Consider the following 12303-nt stretch of genomic DNA (forward strand, 5'->3'; position numbering starts at 1 on the left):
CGCGCGAGGTCTGCTCTCTTCACAAGAGGCTTTATTAGGGAGTGCTAAGGCAAGGTTCTGTGCCCTCCACCCTCATCGCAACACCCATGGGAGCCTCCGGTCGTCAATAGACCGCCGCACCGGCCTCTGACTGACTCTCAGAATGGACGGAAAGAGCCGGGTAAGCCTTTCAAAAGATTCGACCACGTGCCGAAAACTTTAGACTTCCGTGAGCTCTCCGGCTTGCACCGAGACCCGAAGTCGACGTGCGAAGCACCACGGGACCCCTTTCGCCTGCAGGTCCCGAGCCGCCTTTATTTGCTGTTACGAGCATCGTGTGCCCCATACCTGCGTGACGAGCACCGCAGGGCGGCAGAGCCATCGCACTTGGCCGGGTGGCAGAGGAGGACCAGACTATTCACAGATAGCGGCCCAACGACTCCCAGAGCCGGTCGTGCGGCGCGCGAGGTCTGCTCTCATCACAAGAGGCTTTAGGGAGTGCTCAGGCAAGGGTCAGCCCGCAGCCTTCCTGGCAACACCCAGGGGAACCAGGCCACTCGCGTCTCTCGCCTTCATTTTCGACACGAGCGCCTGCGGAGGGCCACCACCCCCTCCGATTGTCAAGAGACCTCCGCACCGGCCTCTGACTTACTCTCAGAATGGACGGAAAGAGCCGGGTAAGCCTTTGAAAAGATTCGACCACGTGCCGAAAACTTTAGACTTCCGTGAGCTCTCCGGCTTGCACCGAGACCCGAAGTCGACGTGCTTAGCACCACGGGACCCCTTTCGCCTGCAGGTCCCGAGCCGCCTTTTATTTTTGTTACGAGTATCGTGTTCCCCAAACCTGGGTGACGAGCACCGCAGGGCGGCAGAGCCATCGCGCTTGTCCGGGTGGCAGAGGAGGACCAGACTATTCACAAATAGCGGCCCAACGACTCCCAGAGCCGGTCGTGCGGCAGGCGAGGTCTGCTCTCATCACAAGAGGCTTTAGGGAGTGCTCAGGCAACGGTCAGCCCGCAGCCTTCTTGGCAACACCCAAGGGAACCAGGCCACTCGCGTCTCTCGCCTTCATTTTGGACACGAGCGCCTGTGGAGGGACGGCCGGAGTCAACGTGGGGTTTGCCCGCCCTCCAATAGTGTCAAAAGACCGCCGCACAAGTCTCTGACTGACTCTTAGAACAGACAGAAAGAGTTTGTCAAATCTGTCAAAAAATTGACAAAGTGTCAAAAATTCGACTTCCAAGAGCTCTCCGGCATGCACTCATACCTGTCATTAAAGTGCTATGCCCGTGGAACCGTTTTTCGGATGCCTTTCAGAACGGTCCCGCGCCGCCATTTTGTTCTAAAAATCGTGTTCCCATATATCTCCGGGTACCCCGCCAACCTCACTGCGGAAAAACTACAAGTGGCACTGAATGGGTCTGAATTCCAAATTTGACTGCATCGGTCTGGAACTCGGTCCGGTCAAAACCGTTTGGATTTTTCTCGGTCCGGACTTCCGCGACAGACAAAGTTAAAGTTTTCGGGCTGCAGGCACAAAACGACAGCTGGCCATTTGCCGGGCTCAATTCACCCAATTCCTCCGGCACTTCGGAGCACATGTTCGGTGTAAGTTTGCGAATCTTTCCCGATGCTGCAGCATTTTCCTCCGCTGACACTTAGAATATTTTTCACACTTTGCTGAAAATTTTTCTAAGTGTTTTTTTCCAAGTTTTCCTGGTTACTGATTTCTTCTTTTTAAACATTTTTCTAAGTTTTTCTGGTTACTCATTTCTTCTTTTTAAACATTTTTCTAAGTTTTTCTGGTTACTGATTTCTTCTTTTTAAACATTTTTCTAAGTTTTTCTGGTTACTCATTTCTTCTTTTTAAACATTTTTCTAAGTTTTTCTGGTTACTCACTTCTTCTTTTTAAACATTTTTCTAAGTTTTTCTGGTTACTGATTTCTTCTTTTTAAACATTTTTCGCCGTTTTTCTGGTTACTGATTTCTTCTTTTTAAACATTTTTCTAAGTTTTTCTGGTTACTCATTTCTTCTTTTTAAACATTTTTCTAAGTTTTTCTGGTTACTGATTTCTTCTTTTTAAACATTTTTCTAAGTTTTTCTGGTTACTGATTTCTTCTTTTTAAACATTTTTCTAAGTTTTCCTGGTTACTCATTTCTTCTTTTTAAACATTTTTCTAAGTTTTCCTGGTTACTCATTTCTTCTTTTTAAACATTTTTCTAAGTTTTCCTGGTTACTGATTTCTTCTTTTTAAACATTTTTCGCAGTTTTTCTGGTTACTGATTTCTTCTTTTTAAACATTTTTCGCCGTTTTTCTGGTTACTGATTTCTTCTTTTTAAGCATTTTTCTAAGTTTTTCTGGTTACTCATTTCTTCTTTTTAAACATTTTTCTAAGTTTTTCTGGTTACTGATTTCTTCTTTTTAAACATTTTTCTAAGTTTTTCTGGTTACTCATTTCTTCTTTTTAAACATTTTTCTAAGTTTTTCTGGTTACTCACTTCTTCTTTTTAAACATTTTTCTAAGTTTTTCTGGTTACTGATTTCTTCTTTTTAAACATTTTTCGCCGTTTTTCTGGTTACTGATTTCTTCTTTTTAAACATTTTTCTAAGTTTTTCTGGTTACTGATTTCTTCTTTTTAAACATTTTTCTAAGTTTTCCTGGTTACTGATTTCTTCTTTTTAAACATTTTTCGCAGTTTTTCTGGTTACTGATTTCTTCTTTTTAAACATTTTTCTAAGTTTTTCTGGTTACTAATTTCTTCTTTTTAAACATTTTTCTAAGTTTTTCTGGTTACTGATTTCTTCTTTTTAAACATTTTTCGCAGTTTTTCTGGTTACTGATTTCTTCTTTTTAAACATTTTTCTAAGTTTTTCTGGTTACTCACTTCTTCTTTTATAACATTTTTCTAAGTTTTCCTGGTTACTGATTTCTTCTTTTTAAACATTTTTCTAAGTTTTCCTGGTTACTGATTTCTTCTTTTTAAACATTTTTCTAAGTTTTTCTGGTTACTCATTTCTTCTTTTTAAACATTTTTCGCAGTTTTTCTGGTTACTGATTTCTTCTTTTTAAACATTTTCCTAAGTTTTCCTGGTTACTGATTTCTTCTTTTTAAACATTTTTCTAAGTTTTCCTGGTTACTCATTTCTTCTTTTTGATCATTTTTCTAAGTTTTCCTGGTTACTGATTTCTTCGTTTTGAACATTTTTCTAAGTTTTCCTGGTTACTCACTTCTTCTTTTCAAACATTTTTCTTCGTTTTTCTGTTTACTCATTTAGCACTTTCAGGCACTTTCCCATCATTTCCTCGTTCCCGATTTCACCCTTTAAAACGCTTTCGGGCATTTCCCTAAGTTTTGCGGTTCACTCGTTTGGGACTCACTGACACCTTCTCTAGCTTCCCTGCTCACTTTTTTCGTACTGTTGAGAAAATTCGAACCCTTTCCTTAACTATGCCGGTTACTGACTTCACCGCTTCAGACCCTTGTCCCCGTAATGAAAGATACCATTTCCCACCGTGGGAAATGCACGAAAATCGGACTGAACACGGGGGAGGCTCCCCCCTCGAAGGCGAGACCGTCGGCAGAACCGCCGGGTCAAACCCGGCTGAGCTACCCGGCTTACAAGTCTCAAAGTCGGTATGAGCAGTCACGTCCACCCCCATTCCCTTTTGGACCACTTCCCACGGTTCCAAATGCATGAAAATCGGCCTGTACACGGGGGAGGCACCCGCCTCGAAGACGAGACCGTCGGCAGAACCGCCGGGTCAAACCCGGCTGAGCTACCCGGCTCGGAAGCGCCAAAGTCGGGTTGAGCAGTCACATTCACTCCCATCGACGTTTGGACCACTTCCCACGGTTCGAAATGCACGGAAATCGGCCTGTACACGGGGGAGGCACCCGCCTCGAAGAGGAGACTGTCGGCAGAACCGCCGGGTCAAACCCGGCTGTGCTAACCGGCTCGGAAGCGCCAAAGTCGGGTTGAGCAGTCACATTCACTCCCATCCCCTTTTGGGCAACTTCCCACGGTTGGAAATGCATGGAAATCGGACTGAACACGGGGGAGGCTCCCCCCTCGAAGGCGAGACCGTCGGCAGAACCGCAGGATCAAACCCGGCTGAGCTACCCGGCTTACAAGTCTCAAAGTCGGTATGAGCAGACACGTCCACCCCCATTCCCTTTTGGACCACTTCCCACGGTTCGAAATGCATGAAAATCGGCCTGTATACGGGGGAGGCACCCGCCTCGAAGACGAGACCGTCGGCAGACCCGCCGGGTCAAACCCGGCTGAGCTACCCGGCTCGGAAGCGCCAAAGTCGGGTTGAGCAGTCACATTCACTCCCATCCCCTTTTGGACCACTTCCCACGGTTCGAAATGCACGAAAATCGGCCTGTACACGGGGGAGGCACCCGCCTCGAAGACGAGACCGTCGGCAGAACCGCCGGAACAAACCCGGCTGAGCTACCCGGCTTACAAGTCTCAAAGTCGGTATGAGCAGACACGTCCACCCCCATTCCCTTTTGGACCACTTCCCACGGTTCGAAATGCATGAAAATCGGCCTGTATACGGGGGAGGCACCCGCCTCGAAGACGAGACCGTCGGCAGACCCGCCGGGTCAAACCCGGCTGAGCTACCCGGCTCGGAAGCGCCAAAGTCGGGTTGAGCAGTCACATTCACTCCCATCCCCTTTTGAACCTCTTCCCACCGTTGGAAATGCACGAAAATCGGCCTGTACACGGGGGAGGCTCCCCCCTCGAAGGCGAGACCGTCGGCAGAACCGCCGGGTCAAACCCGGCTGAGCTACCCGGCTTACAAGTCTCGAAGTCGGGTTGAGCAGTCACATTCACTCCCATCGACTTTTGGGCAACTTCCCACCGTTGCAAATGCATGAAAATCGGCCTGTACACGGGGGAGGCACCCGCCTCGAAGTCGAGACCGTCGGCAGAACCGCCGGGTCCAACCCGGCTGAGCTACCCGGCTTACAAGTCTCAAAGCCGGGTTGGGCAGTCACGTTCACCCCCATTCCCTTTTGGATCACTTCCCACGGTTCGAAATGCACGAAAACCGGCCTGTACACGGGGGAGGGTCCGCCCTCGAAGGCGAGACCGTCGGCAGAACCGCCGGGTCAAACCTGGCTGAGCTACCCGGCTTACAAGTCTCAAAGTCGGGTTGAGCAGTCACGTTCACTCCCATCGACTTTTAGACCACTTCCCACGGTTCGAAATGCACGAAAATCGGCCTGTACACGGGGGAGGCACCCGCCTCGAAGACGAGACCGTCGGCAGAACCGCCGGGTCAAACCCGGCCGAGCTACCCGGGTTAGAAGCCTCAGAGTCGGGTTGAGCAGTCACGTTCACTCCCATCGACTTTTAGACCACTTCCCACGGTTGGAAATGCACGAAAATCGGCCTGTACACGGGGGTGGCATCCGCCTCGAAGACGAGACCGTCGGCAGAACCGCCGGGTCAAACCCGGCTGAGCTACCCGGCTTACAAGTCTCAAAGTCGGGTTGAGCAGTCACATTCACTCCCATCGACTTTTGGGCAACTTCCCACGGTTCGAAATGCACAAGATTCGGCCTGAACACGGGGGACGCTCCCCCCTCGAAGGCGAGACCGTCGGCAGACCCGCCGGGTCAAACCCGGCTGAGCTACCCGGCTCGGAAGCGCCAAAGTCGGTATGAGCAGTCACGTTCACTCCCATCCCCTTTTGGACCGCTTCCCACGGTACGAAATGCATGAAAATCGGCCTGTACACGGGGGAGGCACCCGCCTCGAAGACGAGACCGTCGGCAGAACCGCCGGGTCAAACCCGGCTGAGCTACCCGGCTTACAAGTCTCAAAGTCGGGTTGAGCAGTCACATTCACTCCCATCGACTTTTGGGCAACTTCCCACGGTTCGAAATGCACAAAATTCGGCCTGAACACGGGGGACGCTCCCCCCTCGAAGGCGAGACCGTCGGCAGAACCGCCGGGTCAAACCCGGCTGAGCTACCCGGCTTAAAAGTCTCAAAGTCGGTATGAGCAGTCACATTCACCCCCATTCCCTTTTGGACCACTTCCCACGGTTGGAAATGCATGAAAATCGGCCTGGACACGGGGGAGGCTCCCCCCTCGATGACGAGACCGTCGGCAGAACCGCCGGAACAAACCCGGCTGAGCTACCCGGCTTACAAGTCTCAAAGTCGGTATGAGCAGACACGTCCACCCCCATTCCCTTTTGGACCACTTCCCACCGTTGGAAATGCACGAAAATCGGCCTGTACACGGGGGAGGCACCGGCCTCGAAGACGAGACCGTCGGCAGAACCGCCGGATCAAACCCGGCCGAGCTACCCGGGTTAGAAGCCTCAGAGTCGGGTTGAGCAGTCACATTCACTCCCATCCCCTTTTGAACCTCTTCCCACCGTTGGAAATGCACGAAAATCGGCCTGTACACGGGGGAGGCTCCCCCCTCGAAGGCGAGACCGTCGGCAGAACCGCCGGGTCAAACCCGGCTGAGCTACCCGGCTTACAAGTCTCAAAGTCGGTATGAGCAGTCACGTCCACCCCCATTCCCTTTTGGACCACTTCCCACGGTTCCAAATGCATGAAAATCGGCCTGTATACGGGGGAGGCACCCGCCTCGAAGACGAGACCGTCGGCAGACCCGCCGGGTCAAACCCGGCTGAGCTACCCGGCTCGGAAGCGCCAAAGTCGGGTTGAGCAGTCACATTCACTCCCATCCCCTTTTGGACCACTTCCCACGGTTCGAAATGCACGAAAATCGGCCTGTACACGGGGGAGGCACCCGCCTCGAAGACGAGACCGTCGGCAGAACCGCCGGAACAAACCCGGCTGAGCTACCCGGCTTACAAGTCTCAAAGTCGGTATGAGCAGACACGTCCACCCCCATTCCCTTTTGGACCACTTCCCACGGTTCCAAATGCATGAAAATCGGCCTGTATACGGGGGAGGCACCCGCCTCGAAGACGAGACCGTCGGCAGACCCGCCGGGTCAAACCCGGCTGAGCTACCCGGCTCGGAAGCGCCAAAGTCGGGTTGAGCAGTCACATTCACTCCCATCCCCTTTTGAACCTCTTCCCACCGTTGGAAATGCACGAAAATCGGCCTGTACACGGGGGAGGCTCCCCCCTCGAAGGCGAGACCGTCGGCAGAACCGCCGGGTCAAACCCGGCTGAGCTACCCGGCTTACAAGTCTCGAAGTCGGGTTGAGCAGTCACATTCACTCCCATCGACTTTTGGGCAACTTCCCACCGTTGCAAATGCATGAAAATCGGCCTGTACACGGGGGAGGCACCCGCCTCGAAGTCGAGACCGTCGGCAGAACCGCCGGGTCCAACCCGGCTGAGCTACCCGGCTTACAAGTCTCAAAGCCGGGTTGGGCAGTCACGTTCACCCCCATTCCCTTTTGGATCACTTCCCACGGTTCGAAATGCACGAAAACCGGCCTGTACACGGGGGAGGGTCCGCCCTCGAAGGCGAGACCGTCGGCAGAACCGCCGGGTCAAACCTGGCTGAGCTACCCGGCTTACAAGTCTCAAAGTCGGGTTGAGCAGTCACGTTCACTCCCATCGACTTTTAGACCACTTCCCACGGTTCGAAATGCACGAAAATCGGCCTGTACACGGGGGAGGCACCCGCCTCGAAGACGAGACCGTCGGCAGAACCGCCGGGTCAAACCCGGCCGAGCTACCCGGGTTAGAAGCCTCAGAGTCGGGTTGAGCAGTCACGTTCACTCCCATCGACTTTTAGACCACTTCCCACGGTTGGAAATGCACGAAAATCGGCCTGTACACGGGGGTGGCATCCGCCTCGAAGACGAGACCGTCGGCAGAACCGCCGGGTCAAACCCGGCTGAGCTACCCGGCTTACAAGTCTCAAAGTCGGGTTGAGCAGTCACATTCACTCCCATCGACTTTTGGGCAACTTCCCACGGTTCGAAATGCACAAGATTCGGCCTGAACACGGGGGACGCTCCCCCCTCGAAGGCGAGACCGTCGGCAGACCCGCCGGGTCAAACCCGGCTGAGCTACCCGGCTCGGAAGCGCCAAAGTCGGTATGAGCAGTCACGTTCACTCCCATCCCCTTTTGGACCGCTTCCCACGGTACGAAATGCATGAAAATCGGCCTGTACACGGGGGAGGCACCCGCCTCGAAGACGAGACCGTCGGCAGAACCGCCGGGTCAAACCCGGCTGAGCTACCCGGCTTACAAGTCTCAAAGTCGGGTTGAGCAGTCACATTCACTCCCATCGACTTTTGGGCAACTTCCCACGGTTCGAAATGCACAAAATTCGGCCTGAACACGGGGGACGCTCCCCCCTCGAAGGCGAGACCGTCGGCAGAACCGCCGGGTCAAACCCGGCTGAGCTACCCGGCTTAAAAGTCTCAAAGTCGGTATGAGCAGTCACATTCACCCCCATTCCCTTTTGGACCACTTCCCACGGTTGGAAATGCATGAAAATCGGCCTGGACACGGGGGAGGCTCCCCCCTCGATGACGAGACCGTCGGCAGAACCGCCGGAACAAACCCGGCTGAGCTACCCGGCTTACAAGTCTCAAAGTCGGTATGAGCAGACACGTCCACCCCCATTCCCTTTTGGACCACTTCCCACCGTTGGAAATGCACGAAAATCGGCCTGTACACGGGGGAGGCACCGGCCTCGAAGACGAGACCGTCGGCAGAACCGCCGGATCAAACCCGGCCGAGCTACCCGGGTTAGAAGCCTCAGAGTCGGGTTGAGCAGTCACATTCACCCCCATCCCCTTTTGAACCTCTTCCCACCGTTGGAAATGCACGAAAATCGGCCTGTACACGGGGGAGGCACCGGCCTCGAAGACGAGACCGTCGGCAGAACCGCCGGATCAAACCCGGCCGAGCTACCCGGGTTAGAAGCCTCAGAGTCGGGTTGAGCAGTCACATTCACTCCCATCCCCTTTTGAACCTCTTCCCACCGTTGGAAATGCACGGAAATCGGCCTGTACACGGGGGAGGCTCCCCCCTCGAAGGCGAGACCGTCGGCAGAACCGCCGGGTCAAACCCGGCTGAGCTACCCGGCTTACAAGTCTCGAAGTCGGGTTGAGCAGTCACATTCACTCCCATCCCCTTTTGGGCAACTTCCCACCGTTGCAAATGCATGAAAATCGGCCTGTACACGGGGGAGGGAGCCGCCTCGAAGACGAGACCGTCCGCAGAACCGCTGGATCAAACCCGGCTGAGCTACCAGGCTCGGAAGCGCCAAAGTCGGTATGAGCAGTCACATTCACTCCCATCCCCTTTTGGGCCACTTCCCACGGTTCGAAATGCACGAAAATCGGACTGAACACGGGGGAGGCTCCCCCCTCCAAAACGAGACCATCGGCAGAATCGACGGGTCAAACCCGGCCGAGCTACCCGGGTTAGAAGCCTCAGAGTCGGGTTGAGCAGTCACGTTCACTCCCATCCCCTTTTGGACCTCTTCCCACCGTTGGAAATGCACGAAAATCGGCCTGTACACGGGGGAGGGTCCGCCCTCGAAGGCGGGACCGTCGGCAGAACCGCCGGGTCAAACCCGGCTGAGCTACCCGGCTTACAAGTCTCAAAGCCGGGTTGAGCAGTCACGTCCACCCCCATTCCCTTTTGGACCACTTCCCACGGTTGGAAATGCACGAAAATCGGCCTGGACACGGGGGAGGCTCCCCCCTCGATGACGAGACCGTCGGCAGAACCGCCGGGTCAAACCCGGCCGAGCTATCCGGGTTAGAAGCCTCAAAGTCGGGTTGAGCAGTCACGTCCACCCCCATCCCCTTTTGGACCACTTCCCACGGTTCGAAATGCACGAAAATCGGCCTGTACACGGGGGAGGCACCCGCCTCGAAGACGAGACCGTCGGCAGACCCGCCGGATCAAACCCGGCCGAGCTACACGGCTTACAAGTCTCAATGTCGGTATGAGCAGTCACGTCCACCCCTATTCCATTTTGGACCACTTCCCACGGTACGAAATGCATGAAAATCGGCCTGTACACGGGGGAGGCACCCGCCTCGAAGACGAAACCGTCGGCAGAACCGCCGGGTCAAACCCGGCTGAGCTACCCGGCTCGGAAGCGCCAAAGTCGGGTTGAGCAGTCACATTCACTCCCATCGACTTTTGGGCAACTTCCCACGGTTCGAAATGCACAAAATTCGGCCTGAACACGGGGGACGCTCCCCCCTCGAAGGCGAGACCGTCGGCAGAACCGCCGGGTCAAACCCGGCTGAGCTACCCGGGTCGGAAGCGCCAAGGTCGGTATGAGCAGTCACATTCACTCCCATCCCCTTTTGGACCGCTTCCCACGGTTTGAAATGCACGAAAATCGGCCTGTACACGGGGGAGGCTCCGCCCTCGAAGGCGAGACCGACGGCAGAACCGCCGGGTCAAACCCGGCCGGGCTACCCGGGTTAGAAGCCTCAGAGTCGGGTTGAGCAGTCACATTCACCCCCATCCCCTTTTGAACCTCTTCCCACCGTTGGAAATGCACGAAAATCGGCCTGTACACGGGGGAGGCGCCCCTCTCGAAGGCGAGACCGACGGCAGAACCGCCGGGTCAAACCCGGCCGAGCTACCCGGGTTAGAAGCCTCAGAGTCGGGTTGAGCAGTCACATTCACCCCCATCCCCTTTTGAACCTCTTCCCACCGTTGGAAATGCACGAAAATCGGCCTGTACACGGGGGAGGCCCCCCTCTCGAAGACGAGACCGTCGGCAGACCCGCCGGATCAAACCCGGCCGAGCTACACGGCTTACAAGTCTCGATGTCGGTATGAGCAGTCACGTCCACCCCCATTCCCTTTTGGACCACTTCCCACGGTACGAAATGCATGAAAATCGGCCTGTACACGGGGGAGGCACCCGCCTCGAAGACGAGACCGTCGGCAGAACCGCCGGGTCAAACCCGGCTGAGCTACCCGGCTCGGAAGCGCCAAAGTCGGGTTGAGCAGTCACATTCACCCCCATCCCCTTTTGGGCCACTTCCCACGGTTCGAAATGCATGAAAATCGGCCTGTACACGGGGGACGCTCCCCCCTCGAAGGCGAGGCAGTCGGCAGAACCGCCGGGTCAAACCCGGCTGAGCTACCCGGGTTAGATGCCTCAAAGTCGGGTTGAGCAGTCACATTCACCCCCATCCCCTTTCGGCCCCCTTCCCACGGTTGGAAATGCATGAAAATCGGCCTGTACACGGTGGGCGCTCCCCCCTCGAAGGTGAGACCTTCGGCAGAACCGCCGGGTCAAATCCTGCCGAGCTACCCGCGTTAGAGGTCTCAATGTCGGCTTCAGCAGTCACATTCAATCCCATTCCCGTTTGGACCTCTTCCCGCCGATGGAAATGCACAAAATTCGGCCTGAACACGCGGGGCGCTCCCCCCTCGAAGGCGAGACCGTCGCCAGAACCGCCGGGTCAAATCCGGCTGAGCTACCCGCGTTACAGGTCTCAAAGTCGGGTTGAGCAGTCACGTTCACCCCCATCCCCTTTCGGACCCCTTCCCACGGTTGGAAATGCATGAAAATCGGCCTGTACACGGTGGGCGCTCCCCCCTCGAAGGTGAGACCTTCGGCAGAACCGCCGGGTCAAATCCGGCCGAGCTACCCGCGTTAGAGGTCTCAATGTCGGCTTCAGCAGTCACATTCAATCCCATTCCCGTTTGGACCTCTTCCCGCCGATGGAAATGCACAAAATTCGGCCTGAACACGCGGGACGCTCCCCCCTCGAAGGTGAGACCTTCGGCAGAACCGCCGGGTCAAATCCGGCCGAGCTACCCGCGTTAGAGGTCTCAATGTCGGCTTCAGCAGTCACATTCAATCCCATTCCCGTTTGGACCTCTTCCCGCCGATGGAAATGCACAAAATTCGGCCTGAACACGCGGGGCGCTCCCCCCTCGAAGGCGAGACCGTCGCCAGAACCGCCGGGTCAAATCCGGCTGAGCTACCCGCGTTACAGGTCTCAAAGTCGGCTTCAGCAGTCACATTCAATCCCATTCCCTTTTGGAACACTTCCCGCCGTTAACAATGCACGATATTCGGACTGAACACGGGGGCCGGTCCGCCCTCGAAGTCAACACCGTCCGCAGAACCGCCGGGGCAAATCCGGCTGAGCTACCCCGCCCCCGAACACTCAAAGTCCCTCTGAAGCCTTGCATTCGCCTCCTTGGAAAATTGACGTCAAACATTACCAAAATCGGGGGCACGAGCACTAAAGCTAAGTCTCACCCTTTCCCTATCCCTAACCAGGAACCGAACGCCCACCCTCAGCCTCACACCAACGCCGGTGCCACTCCAGACAGACACACCCTTCAAAACCACACCCA

This window comes from Chiloscyllium punctatum, unplaced genomic scaffold, assembly GCF_047496795.1.
Source record: "Chiloscyllium punctatum isolate Juve2018m unplaced genomic scaffold, sChiPun1.3 scaffold_241, whole genome shotgun sequence".
Lineage (NCBI taxonomy): Eukaryota > Metazoa > Chordata > Chondrichthyes > Orectolobiformes > Hemiscylliidae > Chiloscyllium > Chiloscyllium punctatum.